The following is a 27,713-nucleotide window of genomic DNA, read 5'->3' on the forward strand; positions in this document are numbered from 1 at the left end:
AGGGCGCTGCCATCTGGGGCGCAAGTTCAGGGGCCCTTGTGCCAAGAGACTACGATAAAACCCTCTGCCTCGCTGCACTGTTACAATACAGAAAATTAAAAAGCAATTACAATCAGGTGACATCATGGCACAGCTGGCAGTGAGTCACAGTTGTCATCTCAAAACTCCTCTTGGAGCTGACCTAGCTTCCAGACCCATCAGGCAGAGGGAAGGAGGGCTGAGCTGAGGATGGCCAGCGCTGGAGAGGAGTACGGCACCACACCTCCGGTGGCACCCAGCCCTAGCCCACAGCCCGCTTTCCCAAAGTGTCCGCAAGGGACACGGATCATCACTCTTCTACAAGGAGAGACACTAACAGAGGCCAGGGTTGTGAAGTCTTAGAACACAGGTCTCGGACCTGGGAAATGCTGACCGGCTATGGAGAGAGTCGATGTAGAGATGGGGGTGACGTGGTGTGTCCAGCACGAGGCTGATGGGTGGGGTGGGGAGGTGCTCAGGAAACCCTCAGGCTGCAGCCCCCCACCTGCATTCCCCTAGGAACAGACCAGTGCATGCAGAGGGAGCCACAAGCCCCGCGGGAAGGAGCTAGGGCCTCGGAACAGGGTCTCAGCAGTTGACCCTGACCCGAGGCACAGGCACAGGGAACATGGCACTGTGAGTTGTGTTAGACTCCTAGTCCCGCAGGTCCTAGGAGGAAGGAAACGGGAGAGAGAGCGGGGATGCACTCTGCCTCTTCAGAGCCCTGCTGGCCTGGAGGAAGAAGAGAGGAGATGGAGGCCTCAAAACCAGAGAGGAAGTGTAGAGAGGAGAGCATAGGAGTATGGCCATGTGGTGTGGAGGTTACTGTGGAGGTTACCACATCCAGCTGCATCGCAGAGCCAGCTCTGAACACCAACATGTGAAGGAAGGGCGCCTCCTGCGGGATTCCCTTCCACAGGTGGGTAAAACCGGTCCCAGCACAAGGTGCTGCTGCATATCTTGAAATGTTCATGCACTAAATTTTTGCTTAAAATTAATAGTTGGGAAGCTGGTTCTTCCTGTTGTGATGTCACTTCTGTATCTTTGTTGTAATAGATATTTTACCTTAATTTTAATTAATAGGTGGGCTGTATTAGAAAATAACTTTTCCTGCCTTTTACGTAACTAGAAATACAGTTTAAAGGTGGCTTTTAACACAGCAGAGAAGACCATTAAAATGGTAAAATTTAAAGATGGAAAGAGAAAGTTTTGATAAATGGTAAATTAAGATGACAGACTTTTTTTTTTTAAAAAAAGAGAGAACTACTCACATATGGCTGGGGAGGGGGAAGTACCGAAGGGTCCTGGAACTTGGGGAGGCATTTGTTTGCCCAGAGCATCTCTGGTGTGGGAGAGACGCTCCAGGAAGGGCAGCAGGTGCAGCTCTGGGAAGGCAGGATTTGGTGACGGTACCAGAACATTTTGAATCATGTACCTGAGTAGAAAAAGGGTATCTGACAATGCGTTAGCTAGGAAGTTTGTTAAATAATACTACAAGCAGAGGATATGGAATCTTCTAGAAAGAAATGTAGGTACACTTAAAAATCCAAATCTCATTGTACATATTTCTCTCTTACTATAACAGAAACTGTGGGGCTATTGGCCACAGTGGCCACTAGCTTTTCTGAAGGGAACAATTCAGAAATGGGGCCATTCTCCATGGGCAGAGGCTGAAGCAGGTCTGGAGCCCTGGGTGGGTAACTGGTCATGGAGCTTCCCAGGATAGCAAGCTCTAGGCGAGGCATGGTTAGTAGACCAAGGGAGGACGTCAGAGGAAGTGACTCTTGCAGTCAGATGAGGCAGCCTTCGTGCCAACACTGGTGGCCACAGCTTCCCTCAGAGGCTAGTAGAGACTCCTCATGTCATAGAGCCATAATGATCCCTCCACAGAGTACCTGGCTGGTGGGTAGAACATGAAGATCACCTTCTCTGCTTCCTCCTCTTACTGAGAGCAGTTGTACAATTGGCTTTTTATTGCTTTTTATGTTCTAAAACTGTCAGTCACCTGCTGATGGAAGGCAAACCCCACCAGTGACAACTGGCCACAGGCTTGTGGCAACGAACGTCCTGAACCTGTGGAGGCCTGGGGTCAAAACTTCCAGCACACGCTGGCCCTCAGCCTTGTCCAGCACATGCCTCTGTTCTGTTCCACAGGTGGGTCCCCTGTGGGTCCACTGAGCTCCTGCACAGACGGAGCTTGGGAGGGCGTGGGGTCTGGTGAGCTCTCACGCTGCAGACTCTTTCCTCCTCCTGGTGTGGACACCACCCTTCCTTCCCAGCTGGCCTCTAGCCACTGTCCTTCTCCCCACTCCCCACAGGAAGCGTGTTCTCCCAGTGATGGGTGCTAACTTTGCATCAAGAAAGCTGAGGCAGCCTGGGATTTCAGGGCTGAGGTCATGGCTCAGTGGTAGAGTGCTTGCCTAGCACATGGGAGGCCCTAGGTTTGATCCTCAGCACCACATAAAAATAAATAAATAAATGTATCATGTCCAACTACAACTAAAAAATAAATACTTGAAATAAAAAAGCTGGATTTCAGTGCCAACCTGCCAAGTACCAGCTAGAGAACTTGGCCAAGTGACCCTTGTGTCTAGGTCTTGATTTTCTTATCTGTGAAATAAAGATCAAAAATATATTCCAGTGAACACCAATGACATAATAAATGAGGATATTTAAAAACTATAAAGTGACCTATGAATGGAGCTCATCGAAGTCGTCGTTCTATCTTGCCTTCCCTGGCTCCCAGCTGCCACGCTGCTGCCAGGCCTGGGTCAGGCGCGGTGGGTGCCAGGGACATGCCACGCTTTCCTCTCCCCTCCCACTTGGCCTACTGCTAATTTTGTCTTCTCAGGTTATGTTCACTTTTGTAGCTATCTCAAAATCGTCCCTCAGGACTTAATTAATTATATAATAAAAAATAATAAAACAAATAATCAATTAATGGTATGAGGTATAATCCCTACCCCTACGGGCTTATATCCTAATGTGGGACATGACATATCTTTAAAGCCATCTCACAGCACAGGATTTTGGAAGCCCTGGGTGAGTGATGGGTGGCAGGGCACAGCCTGAGGCTGGGAAGGCAGGAAGAGAAAAGGAGGCAGTAAGAGCTGGCGTGAGCGCAGGGCCCTGAAGCCCGGGAGGAGCAGGAGACCTTTCAGGCCAGGGGAGAGATACACCTCAGTGGGAGCTGTCACAGAGGGGAGCCCTGGGGAGGAAACTGCAGCAGAAGGTGGGGAGGTGACTGCTGGGGCCCAGGTGGGGGTGGGTGAAGCTGCTGGCTCTCGGCCACCCACACCTCCTATCCCGATGGCCTGTCAGCCTGACGGCTTGTCGGAGCTCCAAGCCTGAGTCACAGGATGACTCTGGGCTAGGTTTGCAGAAGAACAGTTCTCAGCATCATATGTGAAGGGGCCCTAGGGAATGTCACACACATCATTTGTTGCCGCATGAAGGTGTTAGAGTGGCTGAGAATTTCAGTTAGAAATCACTTATTCAGAATTTCCTGACTAGGATAAAGGGGGTGGGGTTATGGTTAGTGCCAGGTCCCTGGGAGTGTGTGGGCTCATAATCAGAGGTCATCGGTGTGACAGCACCCTAGTGATGTCCCAGCATCAGGGTGGGAAGGAGAGTCCACCATCCTGGAGCCTAGAGACAGATCCGTACACAGTACCTTACTGCAAAGAACGGATCTCACTAGGTCTGGCCTGTGCCTATGAATGGAGAGTCTGAGGACGACTGGCCCTGGAGAGGCGGAAGCCAGTTGCCTGACACTGGGCAGCTGGAAGGGGAAAAGAGCAGGAAGCCCTTGCTGGTTCCTGGTATCCTGTCCAGGCTCTGCAGTTTAGCTAGCTGCATTCACCTGTGACTGTTCTGAGTTGGCTCAGCTTAGCCCTGTGGTCCTGATCTGTGCACCCAGGACAGGCCTGCAGCCTCTGCTCCTTCCTCTTCCCCAGTTCAGGAGGCTGACCTTGATACCTGCCAGGGGGCCCTCTGCTGCAGGTTCATCTGCTTCCTGTTCCCCATGGATTCCGGGAAACGTGTGATTTGAATCTCACTTGGTGCAATGTCTCATACTGTTGGAGGGAAACCTCCCTAGGGAACACCTTTCATTAGAAGAAGCATCTTCTCTGAGATGAGCCCTGTAACTGACCCCGAGCCCTTTACCTCTGTGTTTGCAGCATCGAGCTTCCTTGAGAAGAGCGTGGCTGCACTGCCCAGCACCACTGCCAGCCAAGCACTGTCCCAGGGCTTTGGGGCACTCCCGGGTTCCTGGCATTCTGTGCACCTAGGCACATGGAAGCCCACCACTTTCCGTCTCTCACAGTCCATCCTCCCAGGCCTCAACTTCACAGAGCCCCTTGGACATGAGCAAGAGCAGCACATCTTACGTAAGAGGAAAGTTCACTGCCCAGAGCCAGGTATGAAGGTTCTGAAGTGAGGGAAAAGAAAAAGAGGAGGGCAGCCACATCTCCCATACTCCCCCATGTGCCTGTGAGCTGGGGGGCAGCAGGCCCTGGAACACGGAGGGCTGTTTGCACAACACACTGGGTCGTAAGTCCTCTGCAGGGGCCAGCGGGACACATTTATGGAGGGAGGCAGCATTTCCTCCAGCGTGGGAGGAGGAGGAGGCTACGTGAGTCACCAGTGGCTGACTCAGCAGCAGCCATGAGCCAGCCCCCAGTGGACAGAGGAGTGCGGTCCTTCAACCTCCATAGAGGAGAACTCACACATCAGAGTTGGGCTGAACTGACAGATCTAGGACTATCACTAAACAGTGGGGACCTTGGGCCTGACGATTTTGGAGACTGAAACTAGGAAACATGGATGTTTACACTCAGGAAGCTCTCCGCCTCCCAGGAAGGGTCAAACAAGGCTGCTCAGGTGAACGTCCTGTCCTCTCTGCTCCTCTCACGACACCATGCAGTTGTACTCCTGCACTGGCACCTGGGTACCACTGCCCCAGACAACCCCTGCTGCTACCGCAGAGCCTTTGGTTCCTCATCACCCCCTTGTGAATATGTCTCCCTAAGGGGTCCGGAGGCAGTGGGCTTGGTGGGTCGACCTTCAAGTATCCCCAGCCAGCTGGACAGAGAGTGACAGTGCCCCGGCCCCACCTGGAGGCTCCAGGACAGGAACAGGATCACACTCCTACAGCAGCAGGAGCTGTCTGGAGGAATGGGGCCGGTCACCAGGGAAACCCTGTGGCCAGGCTGGTGTCTTTGCTGCAGGGTGGGCGAGAGCAGACCTGTGCCCAGGCCTCTGCAGACTGCAGAGATGCAAGCAAAGCGCCCACTGCGCTCATGGAACCTCAGCCCGAGCATCACAGGGCAGGGGCTGGTGTGGGCATGCGCTACCTTCCTCTCCTGCACACCCCCCCCCAGCCTGCCCTGCCTCACAGGGGACTGTCCTTCAGGCAAGGGAGGTGAATACCTCCTCCATCCCCACCCCCAGGCCTTGTGCTGTCCTAGACTGAGGTTAGGCCACCTCTTCTTTCCTCTTTTGGGAAATAAAAGTCTGGGTCAGAGTCTCCTAAACTGAAGAAGTTACTTGGAGAAGAACGACTTTCTCTGTGGAGCTAAAGGCAAGCGGAACCCCCATGCCAATGAATCAGCAGCACTGGCTCACGTCCATGAACTCTCCAGAGCAGGGGTGGACAGGAAGAGCCCAACACTCCACAAGTAGCTGGGCTCAGATGAGGGGCAAGTCCTAGAGACCAAGGGCAAGTCCTAGAGGCTGCACGCAGCCCTGACACAGGCTGTTTCCTCGCCCCTGCTTATCTGCTCTCACTCAGATCCCATGGACTCTGGAACGAGGCTGCACCTGCTCCCCAGCCACTTGCTGGCTTTCACCACTGACCCATGAGCACGCTCCTCAGTCCTGCTTATCTGAGATGGCTTTGGCTTCTTGGATCTGGGGCTCATGGTTTCACTCTTTGCTTTCTACTCTGACCTTTTCCTATGCCCCAAGGAGCCAGTTTGGAGAGCCAGAACCCAACTGTAAGTAATTGCACACCTGTGCAGGGCTTGCAGGCGCTGCACTGTGGAGCCCAGCCTCCCCCGCGGTGTCCAGTCCAGTGCAGCATATCTCACTCTTGCTCCCAGCAGCTGAGTCTGAGGGCGGCGTCCCAACTTGGTGTCACTGGCCCAACCCAAAGCCATGACACAGGGTAGCAGAGAAATAGCTGTGCATCTTCATCTCATTCTGCAGAACAGGGCATGGCTTCCCCTAGCCTTTGGGAAGCAGATAAGACTAGAATGTGTGTTGGTGTGAAGTCCATTATCTGATGGTCCTGGGAAGTCCTGTGATGCTCGGGCTGAGGCCCCGTGAGCGTGGTGGGTGACTTGCATCCTTGCATACTGAGCATGTCTGAGAGAGGAGCCTCAGGATCACAGCCTGCCTTAGGAGAGTAGGATCTCGCTCCCATGGAACATGATTTGGATAGAGTGCTCAGCTCAGAAACCGATAACAGGCCTCCGCCCACCACTGTCCGTTAACAGTATCCATTCATTCGCACCATCAAAACCTCAGCACCTGCCATGTGCCTCACCAGGAACAAGCACTGGGCACAAGGTATTTCCATCTTTGAGAATTTGGCCTCATGAAGACGATCAGAGGAATAGGAACTCCTGATACAGAGCCTGAGAGGCAATGCGGAGCCAGAACAGGGGCGATCTCGAGTCCTAGGAAGTGACTGCCGGAGAATCCACAGGAGGCCCGGGGGACCCAGAGGCAGCTTGAGCACCCCTCTATGAATGTGGATCTTGGGGACCCACCTGTCATTGGCGACTGTCTGTGCGCTCATGGAGACAGTCATGGAGACAAGTTCTAAGACGCCATCTTTAGGAAACCGATGTCAGATGGCTTTGTACGTCTTACCCTGGCAAATACCCCCTTCTTTCAGTGCTGTCAAGAATCCCACCCCATGGGATTGGGCATGGAAGGACCCGAGTAGGACTTGGAAGGTCATGTTCTTTTATCCTCGCTTGCTCTTTAGGGAACCAGGTAATCTGCCAGGCAGAGAGCTCTGCTCACTACCTTACACTGGGCACAGGCAGTCTCTCTGTGTCCTGTTCCTGAGACCTGCCAAGGCTCTCTGGTCATGTTGATGTGGCCAGGGTTTCATGTGGGTCTCTGTACCTGACCTGCAGGCTGTTGGGAAAGCCTTGCTCTCCTGCGATCCTCAGGTCTCTGCAGCCCTCAGACTGTCTGGACAAAGCACTCTGGCCTATTTCTAAAGCTGTCCTCAGAGTGCCTCTGGGAGGCCTCGCACTCTTCCTCCTGCAGCACACAAAAAAACCTACCTCAGGAACCTGTGAGGCTGCAGGCAGCGGACTCAGCACACCTATGAGGGCCCGAGGACAGAGGCAAGCTTTTGCCTCAAGGGCTTCACGTCCAGCGGGGAACGCCAAACATCTACAAATTAGGAATGAAACAGTGTCATAAAGAAAGACTCAGACATTTGGCATTTGTTTTTTAGGGATTGGCTAGCTTCACTGAGCATAATCTGCTCTAGTGCCGTCCATTTCCCTGCAAATTCTATGAATCTAATGTATGAAGTATGATATGTCAAGAGCTTTGTAAAGTTGTGAACAACCAATAAAAAAAAAAAGAAAAAAAATTAAAAAAAAAAAAAAAAGAAAGACTCAGCGCTCCAGGAGCTCCATTCTGTTGTTCCTGAAAGACCAGGCTGCCAGGCGGGCCACGTCTCCATTGCCACCCAGTGCCTAACTGCCACGAGGTGTGTAGTCCGTGAGCCCTTGATGGATACTGTGGGCCAAGAGCTGGCAGTTCCCGCGCTTGGTAGGAAACAGTCACAGGAGCCTGCCAGCGTCCCTGTCACATGCCACGTTCAGGGCATAGCATGGTAAGGGTGGTTCTGTACAGTCACCAGGGCGACGTGTGCAGAGTGCCCGTGTCCTTACACACAGGGCTGTGTCCACGCAGGTGCTCCTGGACTTTAAGGTAACACCCAATGAAACCACTGTCAGCGGGAATACCCGGGATGGGAATGCACACGGCACAGCTCAGGCACCTACCACCTTGCCGGCCCCAGGCTGCACTGGGGAGTTTCTGCTCCTGGCTGCTCCCACTCAGGACGGAGACTGCATAGCTGACCCACTGTGCCTGGGAGATGTCAGAACCCATAATTCAAATCCAGGTTCTACTGTGTCCACATTTTCTTTGTACCATTACAAACTGAGAAATCCTGAACCAGCGTCAGGGATTGTGTGTGTGTGTGTGTGTGTGTATGTGTGTGTACATACATACACACAGGTGCACATGTATAATGAGATTTGGGGAAATACCAGGACAACCTCTAATAAAAATTTTTCAAGAGGAGGGGCAGAGGAAGTCTTAGGGACTTAATAAAACAAATTGTATTTGACACATGTTTGATCATGTCAAAATGAACCCCGCTATCATGCCTCACTGTAATGCACTAATAAAAACATTTAAAATTTTCCTACTATTTTCCTAAACCAAAAGATTAATGTGGAAGAGGGAGATCATAGGAGGAGAAGAAAGGCTGATGACATGTGTCAGGAAATGGGGCCAGGTGAAGGGACCCCAGGTAGACTGCCAAGTGGGGGTTCCTGGCCCAGCTTCTGAGGACGTGGGGACAAGGACTGATGGCATGACAAGGCAGTGGCAAAGCTGGGAAAGCAGGGATTTGAGGAGATACCCTGTGGCAGCTGAGGGGCCAGGCATCTGTCCACCTGCTGCTCTGGTGGCTGAAGAGGCCCTGATCCCTCCAGCTGGCCCGGGCGGGAGTGTGTGGCCCTCAGGGAGCCTGCTCTGGAGTCTGAGGAGCCTCGTCCTCATCCTGGCTCAGTTACCCATCGCTGGGGGAATTCTCAGCTCTCCTCTGAGCTTTTCCTCATTTCTGAAATGGAGCTGTGACCTGACCTCGTAGGTTGTTGAGGGAAATAGAGCAGAAATCCCTCCGGATGGGGCCTGCCTGGTAGAAGAAGGTCACGTTCATGGTTCTCTCTGGATGTCCTCTTGCAGGGGTAGCAGCTCCCCCAGGACGGTTGGATTCTCCTATGAGTCCCTGGAGTGGAGCTGGGCCCGGCCAGACAAGAATTCCAGGAACATTTCCTGCTTACTAACCTCCGAAGTCTTCATCGTGACTTATTCCTTGATGTGAGAGGACTTTCCTGGAGCTGGTTTTGATTAAGGCAGGGAGAGGACCAGTGAGAGAGACAGTGGGAGGAATTTCAGGCTCCTAGATGAAAGGGGAGGTAGCGGGAAAGCCTTCAGGGCGTAAGCCCTCCTCACTGCCTGCCCCTGTTTTGCTGCTGCTGGGTAGGGGGCACCCTAGCACCCTGTGGCTCCCCAGCACCCCCACCTGGGCAGAGGGTCCCTCTCCCTCCATCAATGTCCTTCCCCAGCACCCCTGGGGCCCCGTGAGTGGATGTGGCCCCTGCACAGTCACCACGAGGAGCCTACTGCCCCATCACACCCTGCATTTCTGCATCCTGCGCCCAGCTGTGTTGAGAATACTCCAGTCCCCCCGCCCCCCATTCTCCTTTCCATGTTGGAATTAGGACTGAGAGGGTGAGATTAAACCAACTTGACTCTGCCAATTTCAGAGTCAAATCTCATGATATTTTCTTGAAGACTGTGGTGAAAAAAACCCAAAATACTCAAAAGAGTTATTCTGGAGATATTTCTGATTTATCTGGAGCCAGAAAATTGAAGACATTTATAAAAGGCAGATTTCTGTGGGGGGAGATTTTTTTTTTTTTTTAACGATCCCCTTACCTGAAAGCCAGATTGTGTTTAGAATGTGAAAATTGGAAGCAGATTGAATAGGAGCTGCTGCTTGTGGCTTGGGCCTTTTGAAGTTAGAAAAAAAAATGTGCAGCCCTCAGTCTGGGCTGAGGAGGCTGGTGTCAAAGGCTTCTAGGTGACGCATAGGCATGAACACGCCTGCCCACGGATAAGGCATTCATGGAGGCAACAGTGGCCACATCTACTCCATGCAGAACTAGTTCCCCAGCTGAGCGAGTCGGGAGAGTGCCAGACTCTGAACCCACACTCAGTCCTCTTCTTCAGGGACGTCGAGTCTTTCACGTGAACTCAATGTATTCATTCTTTGTGCTTTTTCAAGAATGAGCAGTTAATATTGAGCATTTCCCAGGCTCATTCAGCAATTGTCTTTTCCTCTGAAAACAAGATCGAGGCACCCACGTCCCGAGGCTGAGCCAGTCGTTCATCAGCTGACTGAAAGCGTATGCACAGCCTGCTCTTCCAGACAGTTCTAAATTTGCTAGCTCTCTAGGTTCTTTAACCTTCAACACCCAGGGGAAACAAAAACTCATCACTCCAGCAAAATTAACCAAAATGAGAGCTCGTTCAACAGGAAGCCAGCAGAATTCCTGCATGGAAGATACATAAAATATACATGAACACAATTGTTGATATTTTTTTGTTGTTGTTCTGTTTAAGACGTGGCCGTTATCAACAGAGTCGAGCTTGTTCTTTGTAGATTTCAGACTGCAGAAACATATGGCAAATAACTTGAAATCAAAGAAGATACCGATTTCCTTTACACTGATCATCATCCATTTCCAACCAAAGGAAAAAGTATAGTGGGATTCTCATTCCCAATGGAAGAGAGGAGACTGGAGTCGTGTGACCCAAGATGATATTCATTAGGGTGATGTTGTCCAGAAATTTAGATTCTCGAGGAAACAGTGAGTGCCTGCAGCTTGCACACCTCACTCCAGGCTAGGTTATAGGTGAGCAAACCAGATCTAACTGTGCTGGCCATTGCATCTGGGATTTCAAGCTCAGCATTTTCTCACTGCACTGACAGTGGAGCTTTTCCACTCACAGGCGGCCAGGGGAAGGCAGGAATTTGTCGGGATGAGAGAATCCAAGGGCAATGCTCAGTCTCCTGCTCAGAGAAGGCTCTGCTGCAGCTCTTCTCAGTTTACCCATAGCCTCTATACCCCACGCATGGCAAAGCCTGTCAGAGAGGAAAGTTCATATGAAGTCTGCCCTCCAAGAGACACACGTCTAGAGTAGGGCTATCAGGAGACTCTGGGCTGCGTAGGCAGGTGGGGACAAACAGAGACATGAACAAATGGCTGGTGTGGAGAGGGAGACAGAATTACTCATGGCACCTGAATTTGTCTTTGAAAGATGAGTGGACTTTTATCATATGAGAGAATGTCAGTTTACCCGTTGTCTAAAAGGATACAGAAACCCAGAAGATGGGGGTTCAGTGACAGGTGACAGGCCATCACTGGTGACCGAGAGGAAGGAGGCGTCACTGCTGATGCCCGACAGCTAAGTGGAAGTAACTGCAGGAGGAGGGGAGCCTAGGAGTGGCCAGGTGGGCACGGCATGGAGACCCTGGCATGGGGGCACGTAGAGGGACATGCAGAAGGCACCTGGCACCGTTCTGTGGGTCAACTCCTGATTTGGTCTTGACTGGAGGGGCTGGCTGAATTTCTCCCTCTCTCTGTAAGGAACCTTGAAGGCACCACTGGGACTGTGGCAGGGTGGGGGCGTCACAAGCACAGGCCCCGAGGCCGGAAGCAGCCGCGGTGCTCAGGGACCAGTGAGTCACACACGGGGCTCTGCCTCCTCCGCTCTAGGAGGAACTGGACAGGCATCTAAGAGGGAGGTGGAGACTGCAGACGGATCCCACCTCTGCTCCCGACCCTGAGGGAGCAGTGGTGGGAGGAGCTGCCCTCCTTGGGCAGGAAGGACCCTGTAGCCAGGAAGGCTGAGAAGCAAGCACAATTTTTAAGGCAAGAAGGGCTGGTTCTGAGGGAAATAAGTCCCCACACAACCTGCTCCGTGTGAGAGCCTTGAAATTGTCCAGGCTGCATTAGACCTTTTCTGACCGAGTGGAAAGGGTCCTGTGAATTCAGCCTGAAATGGGCAGCCCTCGACAGGGTGGCCTTGAGGCTATCTGGAGGTCAGGGAAGAGTCCCAGGGGTGAGCTGTGAGACAGGAGCATGGGCACAGGACCCTGGCAGCACAGGTCTTGTAGGGACAATAGGTCTTCCCATCACCCTCCCGGTGCCACACCTGGGCTCCAGCACTGCAGGGCAGGGCTGCTCCCTGAGCTCCGGGGCACTGGCACCGTGTGCACCAGCTTGGGGGCTGCTGGGGGTCAGCACTGAGCTGATGCCCTGTGTGCCTCTCAGACACAGCCCTGGAGGGAGCATGGGCTGGGGATTGTCGTCAGCACTGGCTCAGGGACAGGCCTCTAGGGAGCCCAGGACATTAGCACCGCCGCTTTTGTTCTGAATGAGTTCCGGTGACTCTTCTTGAGGGTGTTTGGGGACAATGGAATATCCCCAGCAAGGGCAGGCTCCGAGGACGCTCACCCAGGAAGGTTACTGACGGCCACGTCAGGCTTTATGAGGAAAGGAAGTCAGAGTTAGAAGAGAACATGGGCCCCAAGAGCCAGTGCTGGGCTTGCCAGCCAAGAGAAGTGCTCCCGAGCTCCGGGGTCAGCTCCTCCTGAGGGCTCACATCCTATTAAGAAATAGACTTCAGCCACATCCTGACAGACAGGAAACTAGGGCATCTGGCCACTTCATTTCTTCAGGGTTTGTTAACGAAAGAAGACCAAAAACATTAGCACTTGCTGTGACATCTGGCTGCACCATGGGGTCCTGGAAGGTAGCTGGTGGAGCCCCTACAATTGGTAGCTGAGTACCAGCTTCCCTTCCTGCCTGTGTGCTCAGAGCTGAGGATGGACCTGGACCTGGAGCATGCAGAGGCATAGTCTGCCTATGGGCCACATCCCGGTTCTTGCTTTCCCTTCTTGAAAGCATCATGTCCAGAGCTGTTTTCCTGGTAGGCTATGCTCTTCTGGGGACCACCAGGCACACGGCAGAGCAGGGTCTCACTGGGGGAATCCGCTCTTGTGTTCCCAGCATGCTTCAGCAGACCCTGATGGACCCTCTAGAGGTCTAGGAAGAAGCTACTGCCCTCATGGCCAGCTGTGGAATCCAGTTGGTGACACTGACCTCTGTCACCAGCACAGCGGGAGATTCCCCGGAGAAGCCTGGAAACCCACAGACGGCCAGTACCCTGCCCAGGTGTGCATGAAGCATGTCTGCAGCCACCATGTATAAGGCACTGCTCTGGGTGGTAGGAACCCAGAGACAACTAGCTCACGTTGGCCTCCCCACCTCTGGGCTCCACATGCTCAGATGCAACCAACTACAGACCCGAAGTGTCAGGGGAAACCCGAGTTTGCACTGAATATGAGCAGAGTTGTTCTACTCATCATTCCCAGCATTAGGGTGTAACAATGACTGGCCTGGTGTGTGCATAGTATCTAGAGGTCAATGACTGGCCTGGTGTGTGCATTCTATCTAGAGGTGATGCTTGGGTATCTGTGGGGGTCCTAGAGCTGAAGGTCCCCTGAGTGATGAGATGCCTTAGAAGGAGCCAGCCCTCCATGTCAAGAAAAGCACCCATCGAGGGCTAGCTTTGGAGCACAGAGAAGAAGGAATTTGTTTACTCTGCACCTGGAACAAGCCACCTGTCCAGGGCCACAGCAGTCTTTTTCCAAAGAGGGGGAGGGGATCTTCTTGGGGCCTTCAAGCCTCCCGTGCGCTACTTGGTGGGGTGTGACTGCCAAGGTGAGCCTTTGTCTCCAGGGACTCAGGTGGAGATACCAATCTCCAGAGGAGTGCTGGCCATGGGACTGCACTTCCTGTCTCCTTAGCCCCTGTCCTCCTGCACTTCAGGACAGAGGAGGAAGTCGTAGGTCCCAGCAGGCCTGCGACCAGGAAGGGAAGCTACTTGGAAGTGGAAGAAGAGCCATCTCTGCAGAGCACCTTCTGTGCAGCAGACCCTGCACCCACTAGCTTGTTGGCTTATCAAGACCCTTAACTCGTTCATACTAAAATGCTCTTGGAAGGAATCACTTCCTTCTTTTCCAAAGACCAGGACACAGAGAGGCTGAGTAACCTGCACAGCATTACCCAGAAGACAACAGAGCCAGGAGTCGCTGGGAGGCCTTGAGCCAGGGCCGTCTCTAACGCCATGGGTGAGTGAACAGATGAGCTCTGGGTGAGTGACAGACACTATCTGTCCACCTGCTGCAGTCGGAGGCCTGCCATGTGACCAGCCACCAGCACTGGGTTGGACACACGGCTGATGCTGGGTCGCTAGGGGTACCACTCTGGTTCCACAGTGACCAGTGGGAGCTGCTCCCTGGCTCCTCGCTTCCTACTCTCTCTCCAGCCTGGTGGCATAATAAAGATTCTTGGAAACACGGTCCCAGCACTGTTTGCCTGCCCACATCCACCCACCTCGAGCTCATGAAGAAAACACCACTAGAGATTTCCAGAAGCACTCCAGGCAATAGCATTGCCCACAGCCACACACTGGACAGGCCGCACCCTGGGCTCTAGTGCCTCATCCTGGCTTTACCTCTGGGAAGCACCACCCACTGTCCACCACGCTCTGCCTGCTTCCAAATATGTTGGAGGCACAGGTTCAAAACGACTGAAATGAGTGGTAGGCTGAGCTCAGAGCAGTGGGCAGGGAGAATGGGATCCCAGAGGCCCAGAACTAAGAGACCACTGGCCACAGAAAGTGACCCTCAACTTGCTGGCCACCAAAAGAGAAATGGCCAAGTGGAGCTTTGCAAATGCGGTGAGGCAGGTCTCTGCACCAGCAGATGTGGACGTTTGCTCTGCTTGGTCCTGAAACAACCCTGGGTGTCATCCCTGTCCCTGGCTTTCCTTTTGGAAGCAGGTCTGTTCTCCTGGCGTTTCCACCCAGGCAGGGAGCCACCGGAGGAGGACAGGGACTGTGGCACAGTCCCCCCTGTCTGCAGAGGTGTCACCTCACAGAGGTTCATAAGTGTTCTGTAATGAACACTTGAGCCAATACGTCCTTATGTCACCATCCCTTGACAGCAAGGAGGAGCAGCCTCTTAGAGATGTGCACATTGTCTCTCTGGCCACGTTTGATGTGGCCAACTAGAGATCAGGCAGACCATCCGGCGAAGCCACCAAGTGTGCTGTGAGTCCCAGAGTCCACAGAGATCCCCAGAAGTGACCTCCACCAGCTTTTTAAAAGACATCTGTGGGTCTTTTATGCACGCTGTGGTGTGTAAGCCCATTTTCTCAAAGAGAGACGCACAAGGTTTAGCACCGTTCCTACAGCCAACGCTGACCACATCCATGACCCAGTGCGTGGCTGAGGGAGGGAGGGTGTGCCTCTGGCCCCTCTGGGCCTCCTTTCCTAATGCATTGAAGATTCATAAGCAAAGGTTTATCTGGTAAGGCCAATTAGGAGTATGCACATGAAGTCAGGTACTGGCCTGCAAGTTCCCAGGCCACTGCCAGTTGCCACAGCCCTTCACTGTCCCTCCCCTCCACCAACCCTGCCCAGCTTTCCATTCCACAATAAACTGGGACATACCAGTGAAAAGACACAGGGCCTCTCTTCTCTTCTGTCTGCATGCCTTCCATGCACATAGCATAGACACCCACCATCTTTGGAGAGAACATTTTAGAATGTTGAATCTGCAAATCAGCATTCGTGTTGGCTGTCTTGGTTTTGGTTTGATTTTGCGTTGGCTTTGGTGCAGTTGGCACTGCCCACAGTGCTTTATCTCCTCTTGCTGCAGCCCAGGTGTCCCGGGCTACACAAGCATGGCCCATGTTTGTCACCTAATGTGCTGTGACAATTCATTAACATGGTCAGAGCCTAACTTTATTCAGGATGGCCATTCCAGAGGAGGAGCTCCAGGTATGCTTTCTAAAAGGCCAGCCCTGGGAACTAACCAGGAAGCTCCTTGAGGCAACTCAGAGGCCGCACTTACCTGGCTGCACAGCATGTCTCAGTGACGTGGCTGAAGAGAAGGTTTTGTAACTAAGGTCCTTCTTATCTCTGGGTGGCAACCAACTGAAAGGGCAGGGACTTTTCTGTCCCAGCATGTGTAGTGTGGGTGGCTCAAGTCCTCTGTCCTGCCCCCTCATGCCCTGAAGGACCACGGGCACTCACGCTTTCCATCAGCCCCACTCAAGGGAAGGACCAATCCTGGCCCCAGGGTCCAGGGGCTCAGGGGAGTCCACAGGCTCCACTTCCCTGGCAGAGGGCCCAGCATCTCCATTTGCCTTTCTTCAGATATAGGAATTATCTTTGGGAAGATTAAGGGCGGTCAGCTGGGAAGCTCCCTATGAGCAGGTCCAAACAGGCCCCAGAACATCAGTGGGAAGGATCTAGATTGTGTGCTGTTGAACAACGTGGGCTGCCAGGCCAGCTTCTAACACAGCCGGCATGATACCGCCTCTGCTTACCGAGGTTTGACAGAGCCTTCGGAAAGAAAGGGTTTAGATGGAGGGATTCTGGGATGAGCCTGGGGCCGATGCATCAGCAGGCCACTGAAATCCTGGGAGCCTTGAGGGCATGGTACCTGCTGCTTGGAGCTGGCTGCTTTTCCCTCCAGGAGCTCAGCAGGCCCCCAGGGGCCTGAGAAGAGCACCAGGCAAGGGGGAGAAGTCTCGCCCACCATTTTGGGATTGTGGCTCTGTTTGGGTCAGTCAAGGTGTGTTGAGTAGCCAACTAACGTGTTTCTATGTGAAATGTTTACTAAGCGGTCACTTTCGTCCTGTCGATGATGCTGAGTCTACATTCTGAAAACATCAAGCTCCAAAGCCACCTTCACCCTCCGAAGTTGGGGGCCAGGGTGGTTCCCGCAGAGAAGCAGAGAGCTCTGCCTCCCACGAGTTGGTGGAATGCAGTTCTGCCCTGCTCCCACTCAGAGCCTGGGACCTGTCTGGGCCAGCACAGGGGCCCCACCTCCCCTGCAGCGTGCATCCCCACCCCTCAGCACCACTGCGTTCTGCTGGCTCTCAATCTCCACTCTTGTGCTGACTTTGACCTCTACTGAAACCTGGTGGGGGCACGGAACCCAAGACCTCAGGCACCTGGGCACGGGCTCCACCACCCAGCCCACATGACTTTCCTTGTCAACCCCAGGAGCTGGCACATGGCCAGGGACGCAGTGGGCACTGAACACGTGTCTGTGGGGTGGGACAGCAGCGAAAGCACTAACTCTGCAGCCTGACCTTGCCTGCCTGCACATGTGCCTCCCACAGCCCCTGCCATTAGAGCTGCTCCCACTCACTGCCTGGCCTGGCCTCACTGCCATCCACGTCCTGCATGAACACATGGTCCCCAGCCAAAAGGAAGTGGTGGAGCCCCAGGTGGACCCTTTGGGTGCAGTGGAAAAGGAGCAGACGAAGAACCAGGCACCCCTCCGAGATGTCCCCGGTGCCTGGCTCTTTGTCTGCTCCTTCGTCCTCCTTGGCCTTCTCTTTTCTCCACCTGAAATGAATCTTTATCTCCCCCGTTACATGCATCCAGCAAAAAGAGCAAAAACTCAAAAAAAAAAAAAAAAAAAAAACCAACAACAAGGCCAGGCTGCAGTACTACTATCAAGGGACAGCTCCTCCACAAACCTGCCCTCAGGGCTCCACCAGGCTGGGGGTGGACCTCCCAAAGCAGCTGCAGGTCTCAATGTTAGCACTTACTCTGGGATCTTGGCGGTGCTCACGTCTCACCTCCACGGCTAGATTGTAAGCCCTGCAAGTCAGGATGTTTTTATCTTGTTGCTCCTGGGTGTGCCCGGCACAGTGGTTTTCAATAAATACGTGTCACACTGAATTGAGGAAAGGTGAAGGCTTCCAGAGAAGCCTCGTGAGAAGACAGTCCTGAACTGGACGTTGAGCTGTTAGACACTTGTTGAAAACCTCCCTCAGGACCGGTTGCACCACACTCCTCACTGACATGGAGATGCACTGTGGCCTCTGGCTACCCCAGGTTGATTTCAAAGGGCCTTAAGGGTTTCAATGACTCTGTGTCCTTGGATTTGATTTACAGAGACAAGAAGTGACTTTCTTTAAAAGCCAACACAAGTGGTTGGCAGAGTGGAGAGCGCAGGGCCTGGCTCAGCTGGGAGCTCTCCCTGCAGGAGCACCTCTCCTGACCACCACCACCATGCAGAAAAGAGGACATCTTCCGTAGGTGGCACTTTTCCCTGTGGGCTGCACACAGAGTTCCATAAACAGTAATTAATGCAGCTTAGACATTGACTCGATTGTTTACCCTGGCTCTCAACTAATTAGTTAATTGCCCAGCTAGGAAGCCTGGGTTGGTGGGTAATTGTATCAGGACACGCACAGGGTGACTCACTGCAGATCTGCTCTGGAGACAAGGGGCACACGTGCTGCTGCAGGAGCAGCCCTGGCCAGCAGGCTGCCTGGGCAGGTGTGCTCAGGACGGCACCCCCACCTTAGTGGGCGGCATGGACCTCCTCAGGCGGGCCGCTTTCCCAGGGCGTGAGCAGGACTCTTCCTGTTTTCAAGAGTGCTCTGCTTGTTAGAATGTGCTTTACAGATTCCAGGAAAGGACTCTTCCTCTGGGTTAACAGAACACGAAGCCGCAGTATTGGTAAGGCACGGACAAGGACAGGGTGGCTCGAGAGGCTGACCTCTGTCACCACCAGGCCCAGGTGGTCTAGGTGGTGGCTCCAGGCAGGCCCTCTGCACTGCCCTTTTTAAAAGCCTTTTGTTTTTGTTTTTCAAGTGATACAGTTGGATGTCTCTGCTACGCACAATGTGAGGTTCTGATGCTTTTGTGGGTCGTGTGTGGGCTAGTTGCCACAAGCCAGCTGACTGGAGTGCCCTCCCCACCTTGGTTTTTGTCTTCTGTCCTGGGGTGAGAACACTTCAGATCTCCTGTCTTAACCAACGTCAACCCGACACACTGTGTGATCACCTGTGATCTCCACGCTGCGCCAGACCCCTGGAGTTGGTCCCTTCTATCCACATCTCCAACAGGGGCTGAGCAGGTGCTCTTTGCAGACGTTTCCCATTACTGCCCTCCCAAGCGATGTCTCTAGGGGCGTTAGGACACTCTGACCTCTGGCCTCTCTGTCTCTAGGAGTTCCCCTATTTTATGATCTGCATAGAGGCAGAGTCATGGGGGATACTGTCCCTGTCATCTCACCTCCTGTCCTCGGGGCTCATCCATGCTGCTGCAGGTGGTGGGCCTTCCTCTTGTTCTGTGGCTCACAGCTCCCCATCGCATACACACCCCGGTTTTGTCTTCTCCCCATCGGGCGTCAGCGGGCACACAGGCTATTTCCACATCCTGGCTACAGTGGGCGATGGTGCAGTGTGTGTGTGTGTGAGGGAGGGTAGATACCCTTCAAGACACAGACCAGCTTCCTTCACGTGCACTGCCCAGAAGTGGGGGTGCTGGATTAATAAGGGATGAGAACCTGAATGGAACTGCATCAGAGAGGCTGTGGAGAGAAGGGAATTCTGGTATACTGTTGACGGGAGTGTACATCAGGACAGCCATTATGAAAGACAATACGGAGCGCCCTTAAAAAATTAAAAAAATAAAAAGAACTTCCATGTGAGCCTGCTCTGCCTGGCGGGATGCAAACCAGGGGTACTGGTGGCTCACCTCCCCGGTAAATGTGCCTGCTGGGAACAGAGCAATCTGCCCCTGAGGGGAGGCTGGCAGGAGGCAGGTCTCAACCAACAGGTCAGAATGGGACTCCAGGTGCAGCAGGGAACTGGGGACACTTATCCCAAGTCCCAGGGCAGAAATGGGTCAGCAGGGCCAAGAAGTTTGGGTCAAGCTGCACTCGACTCCTGCCTCTCTCTTCCCCTTACCAGGTCCCAGGTTCAGGGTCTCAACTCATCTCTTCCTGTCCTGGTCAGAGTGGAGGAGCCGTGGTGAGTGGGCTTGAGCCCAAGGTGGTGAGTTCTGTAGCGACAGCCAAGCCAGGCTGGAGAGGCAGCAGCCACAGCTGTTCATGCCAGGTTAGAAGTACCCCGTCCTCGTAGTAGGGTGACCTGAAAATCAACGCAATGCTTACCCTGAGAGGATCTGGCCCTAAGCTGTGTTTTTGTTTAAGGGTTGTTAGCTAAACAAAGATAGCAATTAGTGTTTAAAGTTATGTCGTGGCCTTAACGAAGGGTTGTCTTCTATAGAGAAATTAATGAAGGTTGAATTGTGGACAATTACTGCTTATCTCAGTGAACCATAGAGGAAAACAGACCTGCTAACTTGTGCACCAATGGACAGTCCCCACTGCTGTTTGCCAGCTGCTGTCAGTATTGAAGACACTGGGGGGACAGTACGGCCATTAGCAGCACTAGACCACAGACTTCCACCAACGTGGAGAGACGTGTCTGATGCCTGGCCCGGCCCCTCTTGCCCACCTGCCTTCCTTTGTGTCTGCCTTTCTCCCTCCCGCATTCCATCTCCCTCCTTCCCACTGTGGGTCAGGGCACAGGGACAACGACCTGGCTGGTAAGAGCCCGCAGACTGCTCACAGAGCACGCTGGGTTAGAGGACAGGGAAGGCTGTCTCTGCCGGGACCAAGAGGCCCTGAGTCCTTGTGGGGTGTGGGCTTTGGCCAGATGGAGGATGTTCTGGGTAGAGGGGGCCCCAAGTATGGAGACCTGGCAGTGTGAAAGAGAGTCACTCACTCAAAGGATGGTCAAGTTTGTCCGTCCAATATTTAACTGAGGAAAGATAAGTTTTATAGAATAATGGCTCTTCCATGGGTCATTGTTAAATTTTCTATTAATTTCTTAGGGACGTGTGCAAAGAACAGTACAAGGTAACACAATTGTTCGGCTCTTCATGCCCTTTATCTCTGATTCCAGGAAAGCAGTGTAATTTTTTTTCGTGGGAACTCAGATCTTGAATTCTGACACCTTTTCAAAAATCAGGATTGGCTAAAACAGATGTCTGATGGTTGGGGCATCAGGCCAGGGAAGTCCTGCCGCTTCTGTCTCCTGTCCTTCTTAATGGCAGGAAAGCACCTGGAGGAGCTGGGCACGTGCCTCTGCCGTGGAGAAATGCAACAGCGTCTTCTCTCCTCGGGGCGATAGGGAGCATTTCAAAAGACAAATTCTAGTGGCTACCGTGGCCATAAAGGCGACTCGACACTTAACCAATCTGTAAACTCTGCTCGTGAGCGGTCGAAATGGTTCATTTTAATCAGAGGGCTTCTTGCAGCTGTCACTGGTGCTGCTACCTGCGGCATTTTTCTGCGGCTAAGTTGTCTGGTGGAATCATAGGAAGCCATGTGCTCCACTAGCATTTCACAGAAGCATTTTACAGGTTTGACTGTGGCTCCGGTGGGGACAGATTAGCAAATCCTATCATCTTGAAGGTTTTCCAGGCGGAGCCATCCGCACCCACTCTGCAGGCCAGCACCACAGGGCATCATAAAGTGCTTGTCCATTTGCTGCAGGAGACCGGAGGCTGCTTCCTGAGCAGCACTGGGGCTTTGCCTGCAGAAAGAGAGGGCAGAGGGGCCTGCTCAGAAAGCCACGGCCCGGAGTGAACTAGCGCACCGGGGTTGGGGTCGGCAGGGAGTCTCTGAGTCGTCCCTCAGGGGAAGAGGCTGGGGCTCAGCACAGGTGCAGCACACAGGGCATTGGCTGCAGTGACAAGGGGATGCTCCGTTATGGGTGAGATGACTTGGGCAGGGCTGGCCATATAATTTGCAGAATCTGATGCAGAAAAAAAAAGCCTGTAGGGCTTTGTTCAAAATTTAGGAATTTCAAAATGGCGGCATTGGAACCTTAGTTTCAGGTGGAGGAAGCAGGCCCTGCCTGTGGGAGGAGATAGAAAACAAGGATTATTGAGGAATTCTAGGGAAGATCAACCTTTAGGGAAGGTAAAAGAAAAGCCAGAGAAGACACTGAGTGGGAAGGACAAAGAAGTAGATGGAGACCCGGGTGAGAGGACCCACAGGAGCCAAGGAGAACACACAGAGTAACCAAGTGGGCCTTCCTCCACCTCCTGGCAGGTCCAGGGCCCGGGCAGAGGACTCGCACCCCTTGATGCAGAATGTAGACATGCTCCTCCTGTTGCCAGCGCCAGGTGATGTCAGCTCCAACGTGTCCTTGCATTTCATAGCTCAGAGGTTGTCATTGATCTGATGAAAAAAGTCTTAGTAATGAAAAAAGGAAGAGCCAGATGTCAGGTTTCGAGGTGCGAAAGCAGAAGGGACTGAGTGGTGGCGGCAGCTCTGGCGATGGGCTTGAGGAGAAAGGATGGAGAGAGGGCTGCGCCCGGGGCGGGGTACACCAGGTGCACCTGAGAGAAGATGCTGAGCTGAGAGAGTTGGCGTGGTGGGGTGGGGCGGTGCCTTCTGTTGGCTTTACGGTGGACAGGACTGAGCATGTTTTCACAGGGAAGTTGAGTGAAGAAAGGAGAAAGGAAAGAAGAGAGGAGACAGGAAAAAATATATTGGAAGAGACACTTGCTGAGTTACGGAAAGGCGCAGGATGGGGGGGGTCTATAGAGGGGCAGAGCTGAGGCTGGGAGAGCTGATGGGCGGTGCCGAGCAGGTCCAAAACTGGTGAGCAGAACTTTAGGAAAGATGTTACATCAGTCCCAAAAATGGTAACAAGAAAAACAAGGACTGGACAAACAGTCCTGGAGCGCCAAGCTCTCAGGCAGGGGAATTTGCCCTTTGTGTATAAGTGGAGTCTCCATGGTGCCTGAGCTCACAGGGACTAACATGTCCATTTCTGAGAGAAAGGGAGCATTTACATTCAACTGTGTGGAAAAGACAGTAAGAATGAGTGAGTGGAGAGTGAAGGTCCGTCCTCAGGAGCATGCTCACATTTCTGGGAAAAGACGGGTCAGTAACTGAAATAGTCTCTGCCTTTGATCTTCCCTACCTCACAGACTAGTGGGAGACCGTGCTGCCTCGTTATCAAGACCCGCCTGGACTTGCCCAGGCCTTCCTGCAGGCCTCCAGAGCCTTCAGCATCTTGGTGGACCCTTGTGTTGTGGGATTGATTGGTTTCTTTTCCACTAATTATTTCTTTACACACACACACAAAAAAAACTTAGAAATTTGAAACGTTTCCATAAAGATTTAACCAGTTTCAGAAATAGATTCTCTCTATTGAGCAATCATGTCCAAACCCACAGAACTCAAAATCAGAATACGATGTCTAGAAATGTGAGACTAACAGAGCAAGCCTCCCCAGGAGAGAGCATCCCCGGAAGAGCACTCCCGTGGGAATTACTCTGTCAATTTTACATCAGTAGTACAGTTGATTTCGTTGCTTTTCTACAGGAAAGATGTATTGGCTTCTGACTTCTCTCCTGTGGGGTTTACCAGTTCTTGGGCTTATGGTCTGCTTCCCCCACTAGACTGTAAACTGTGTGAGAGCCGGGTTATGTTCTGTATCCCAAACACCTGGAGCTGTTTCCAGCTACCATAAACACTCAGTGAATACTTGTCAAAAGAATAAGTGAACATGTTGAATGTTTTCCATTTTGGCATACCCCATCAACCCACATACTGATACACAGCTTGGCTTTTCATTCTGATCCCATTTCTCTTTGGTTAAAGTAATGGGAGCCAGTCTCTTAAAAAAAAAAAATTAGGCTGGGCTAAGAGACAGCTTCATCCAACTGAGATGTCCCACCTCTAACCACCAGAGGTGGTGGGAGGAGATCCACCCATACAGGTCCAGAAGACCCATGACAGGTAACTCCTGGCTGGAGCCAGGCTGGGTGTCTCACACTGGACAAGGCAGCGACTTCTCAAATAGCTTTTTGATGTAATTATTATTTTCTTCTTACACAGGTAGACAATGAAGCTCTCAGAGGTTCATTTGCTCATAGTTAGAAGCTCATAAGTGAAAATGCTGAAGCTAAGCAAAGAATCTTGTTCCCAAATTCTTCCCCACACTGGAAATTGCTCTCTGAAGTGCAGTGTACCGAGAAAAGAACTAAATAGAACACAACCAGAGAAGGAGGGAGGAAGACACATGCCTGCAGATTTCATTAGTGATTCCAACACAGGAAACAAATCTATTTCCAATCTGGCAACTCTTCTAGTTCTCTTAGCAAATCGATACATTGGCTTGGCTCTGAGAAATCATGTAGATATAATTCAAAAATTATGAGCAATTGAGAAATAATTTCTAGATTGAAAAAAATGTCCGAGGCAAGCTTCCATTTCTTCTTAATACAGGGAAGGTCACTTCACTTTGTTCAGGGGTAAGTTCCAAACCTATCACCCCTTTGACTCCACCTCCTCAGAGGTGACTCACAGAGCTGGCTCTCAGACAAGGAGGTGGAGGGCGTGTGTGGGCAGCCACAGCATGTTCATCCCGCTCCTTTTTCTTTTTGGTGTTCATTCATAAATCATCAAAACATCTGGCCAGTTTGCTTCCCATGCAGATGTTTGGTCTAATTTATGTTGCTATGTTTTATGCATTGGCTTTATAGGTAGATGTAGCTTAAACAAAAGTGAGGGAACCCCGCAGCAGTGGGGAGATGGAGCCTTCCAGCCATCAACCACCCAGTCTGCTCCTCCTTCCATGATGGCTTCCTGGATCAATCAAAAATAACGTGTCATCACTGAAGAAGTTCCTAGGGAAGTAAAAATCACTTGGAGTCTCTCCTGATTGGTATCACAGCCTGAGAGAAGCTGGACAGGGCCAGAGGCGGAAACAGGACCGCAGGAGGCAATGATCAGAGAAGACTCTCACACTGTACCAGGGGCTAGCATAGAATGAGAATTCAGACCCAGGTTGTCAGAACCACCAGCACCAGCTCTGCCACCCACACTGTCTCTCTGGCTGCACCTCAGCGTGCCCGTGGTAAACTCAGTTCATCACCTCGGAGGGTGCCAGCCGGTGGAGCCACTCACTCACAGATGACTCTCCACCCTCCCTCCAAGCACCGTCCAGGCTTCAGGCCATGTTGAGAAGGCCTATGTCCATGGTGATGGCAGTGGTCCGCCCTGCAGCCCTGGCCCAGGCAGGCAGCGTGGATGGGGACATCATGCCCTGTGTGCAGTAGCTAGACTGAACCACGTGGGACCATTCCTGTCAAGTCCAAGTTACTGACTCTTGGGTAGTGGGTCACCAGTCAAAACTCTTTTCCTTGTAGGTGCCATGTACTTATTATGGTCTCATCTTTAAAAGACAAAAATACCAAACCTGATTATGAAAAGTCTCAACTATAAAACCATGATTTTGCAACTATTTATTAATAATAAAAAACAAAGAACTTTATTTGATCTATTTAAATATTGCTTATATTTTCTCTATAATTTTTGCTTGTATTGGACCATTTTTTGAACTAAAAAAACAATTTCATATGACTCAGCACAACATTTATTAACTGATTTGTCACGAGAGCAAAGCCTAAGCTGCTTACTTCTTAATATCACATGCAAGCAGACAATGCAGAAGTCCCACATTGTGGCTTGAATGACTTCATGCACCTGGATAACCAGGCCCAGGCAGAGGAAGGCCCCCCACCCCCAGGGAGACCCCCACTCTGGGCACTAACTTATGCCTTCAGTCATTCTCTCCTCATTTAATTTCTTTCAATTGTGTTTTATGATTGCTTCATAAAGATCTTGTACATTTCTATAGATTTATTCCCTTTTGATAGTTTTCAATGTGAATGTCAAGGTGTCCTATAAATTTCATTGTCTGTTTATTGTTGGTATAAGAACAATTCCATGCTGAATTAAAGAGCTTGAGAAGCCACCTGTAGGTTCCAGCACTCTGTGGACCTTTTGCATTCTCTGCCAGGCCTGGCAGCTGTCACCGTGAGTCCTGGCTCAGCCTTTCCTGGGTTGTCTTCTCTGTGTCTTGCCTCGCTGGCTGGGCCTTCAGGAAACTCGACTGGAGTTGGTGGTAGGTGCCAGCCCCTTGGCCTCCTTGGCCTCCTGACCTTTGGTGCAGCACCTCCCCCTGGGCCTTGGGCTAACGTGCTGCGTGGTGATGTGGCTGGGCTGTATTATTGACAGATCTGGAATGTTCTCTCTTCTTCTCTTGGGGAGGATCTATGTGCAACAGGGTGGTTTTTTCCTACTAGTGTTCAGAAGAGCTCACTAATGCAGCTATCTGGGCCTGTAGTTTTGTTTTGAAGGGCTAACTATGAGTTTATCTTTGTGTGTGTAATTTTGAGGCACTTTTCTAAGGATGTATGCAATTTAACTCATGTGGCAAATGCATTCACTTGGGATGACGCTTTGGGGAGGAGATTACTGGGGATCGGACCTGGGGACGCTTCCCCATTGAGCTACATCTCCTATCTTTTCTATTTTTTATTTTGAGTCAAGGTCTTGCTAAATTGCTGAGGCTGCTCTCCAACTTGTGATCCTCCTCCCTTAGCCTCTCAGGTTGCTGGGATTACAGGCATATGCCACTGTGCCCAGCTCTTAAACTTCTTTTATCATCTGCAGAATATGTAATTTTTTGTATTCATTTGTCTTTTTTATTCTTTTTCCTGACCTTTGCCTGAGATTTAGTGAATTTTGTTATTCTTTCCAAAGAACTAAATTTTGCCTGTGGATTCTTTTTGTCTATTTTTTTTTGAAGTCTTGACCTTATCTTTGCTATTTCCTTCCTTGTGTTTCTCTGAATCTACATAAATTTTTGAGATAAATAACAAGTTATTTGTTTTCCACCTATCTTCTTTTCTGATATAAATTTATAAGTTTCCCTTTACCCATGACTGTAGTATCCCCCCAACCTGTTTTGTTATGTAGCAATTTTTATATCATTAAGTTCAAAATATTTTCTAATTTCCAGTGGTATTCCTCATTTTATCAGCATGCTGTTCAGAATTTATTGGTCCATTTTCCAATACACAGACCTTCTAAGTTGTGATCAATGTCACGAGGTGGTCAGCAGACATGAGTGCCTTGTATCAGCACAGTCAGCGTGGCTGAGTGCTTCCTGAATACGGAGGAGCAAGCATATTCTTCAGCCAGTTTGTCAATGTGTCACCAGGTCAGATCTATTCCAAACTTGTTCAGGTTGTCTAGGTCCCTAGGGATTCTTGCACATGTGTTCTGTCAGTTACCAAGAGAGACCTGTGAAAATCTTGAAATCACTGTGATTTTGCATTGTTCTTTTTTCTCTTGGCCCTGCTGATTTTTGCTTTGCATACTCGGAGCCTATTACTAGGTGGCGTGAATGTGTATCTCTCACACCTGTGTTGCTTGTTAGTGAACTTTTTGCCTTCCAAGTCTGTATTTGATAGCATGTTTGTCCTGCTTCCCTTTGCTGGGAATCTTCACAGTCATTCTCAACGCTCTACCTTCAGCCTCTCGGTCCAGAGCTAGTCTGCGTGTCCCAAGTTTCAGCACAATCCGTTTGGCCTTGGTGGCTGCTGCGTGTTCGTGGTCACCGTTTCCATCTTTCTTACTTTCTTTTTTCCAGCTTGCCTTTGGCTGATCAGCATCTCACGACGTCACCCCCACTGCACTGCACACAGCTCCTCAGCACTACCTGGAGGTGAGGGCCACACGGCCATTGAGGTCTGCATGGGGCCACTTGGAGTCCTTGGCTAAAGCCACACAAGACACTGTCATTACTGTTCCCATTTGGATTCACACACACACTGGATGTTCCCAAATAAGATAATTTGCTCCACCCAGAATCGTTTCCCTTATTGTTTATTCTGTTCTATCATGGATCTGCCAGTCATGAATTCCCTTGATTTTTATCTGAGAATATATTTCCCCTTAATTTTTTCAGCATTTTAAAAATGCAATAATTTTCTTGACTAAATGACTGACTTAAAATCAGCATACTAGAGTGATGTAGCCACATTGATGTTTACAGCAGCTCAAATCACAATAGCTAAACTACGGGACCAACCTAGAT

Source organism: Spermophilus citellus, assembly GCF_964194105.1.
Source record: "Spermophilus citellus genome assembly, chromosome: 6".
In the NCBI taxonomy this organism is placed as follows: Eukaryota; Metazoa; Chordata; class Mammalia; order Rodentia; family Sciuridae; genus Spermophilus; species Spermophilus citellus.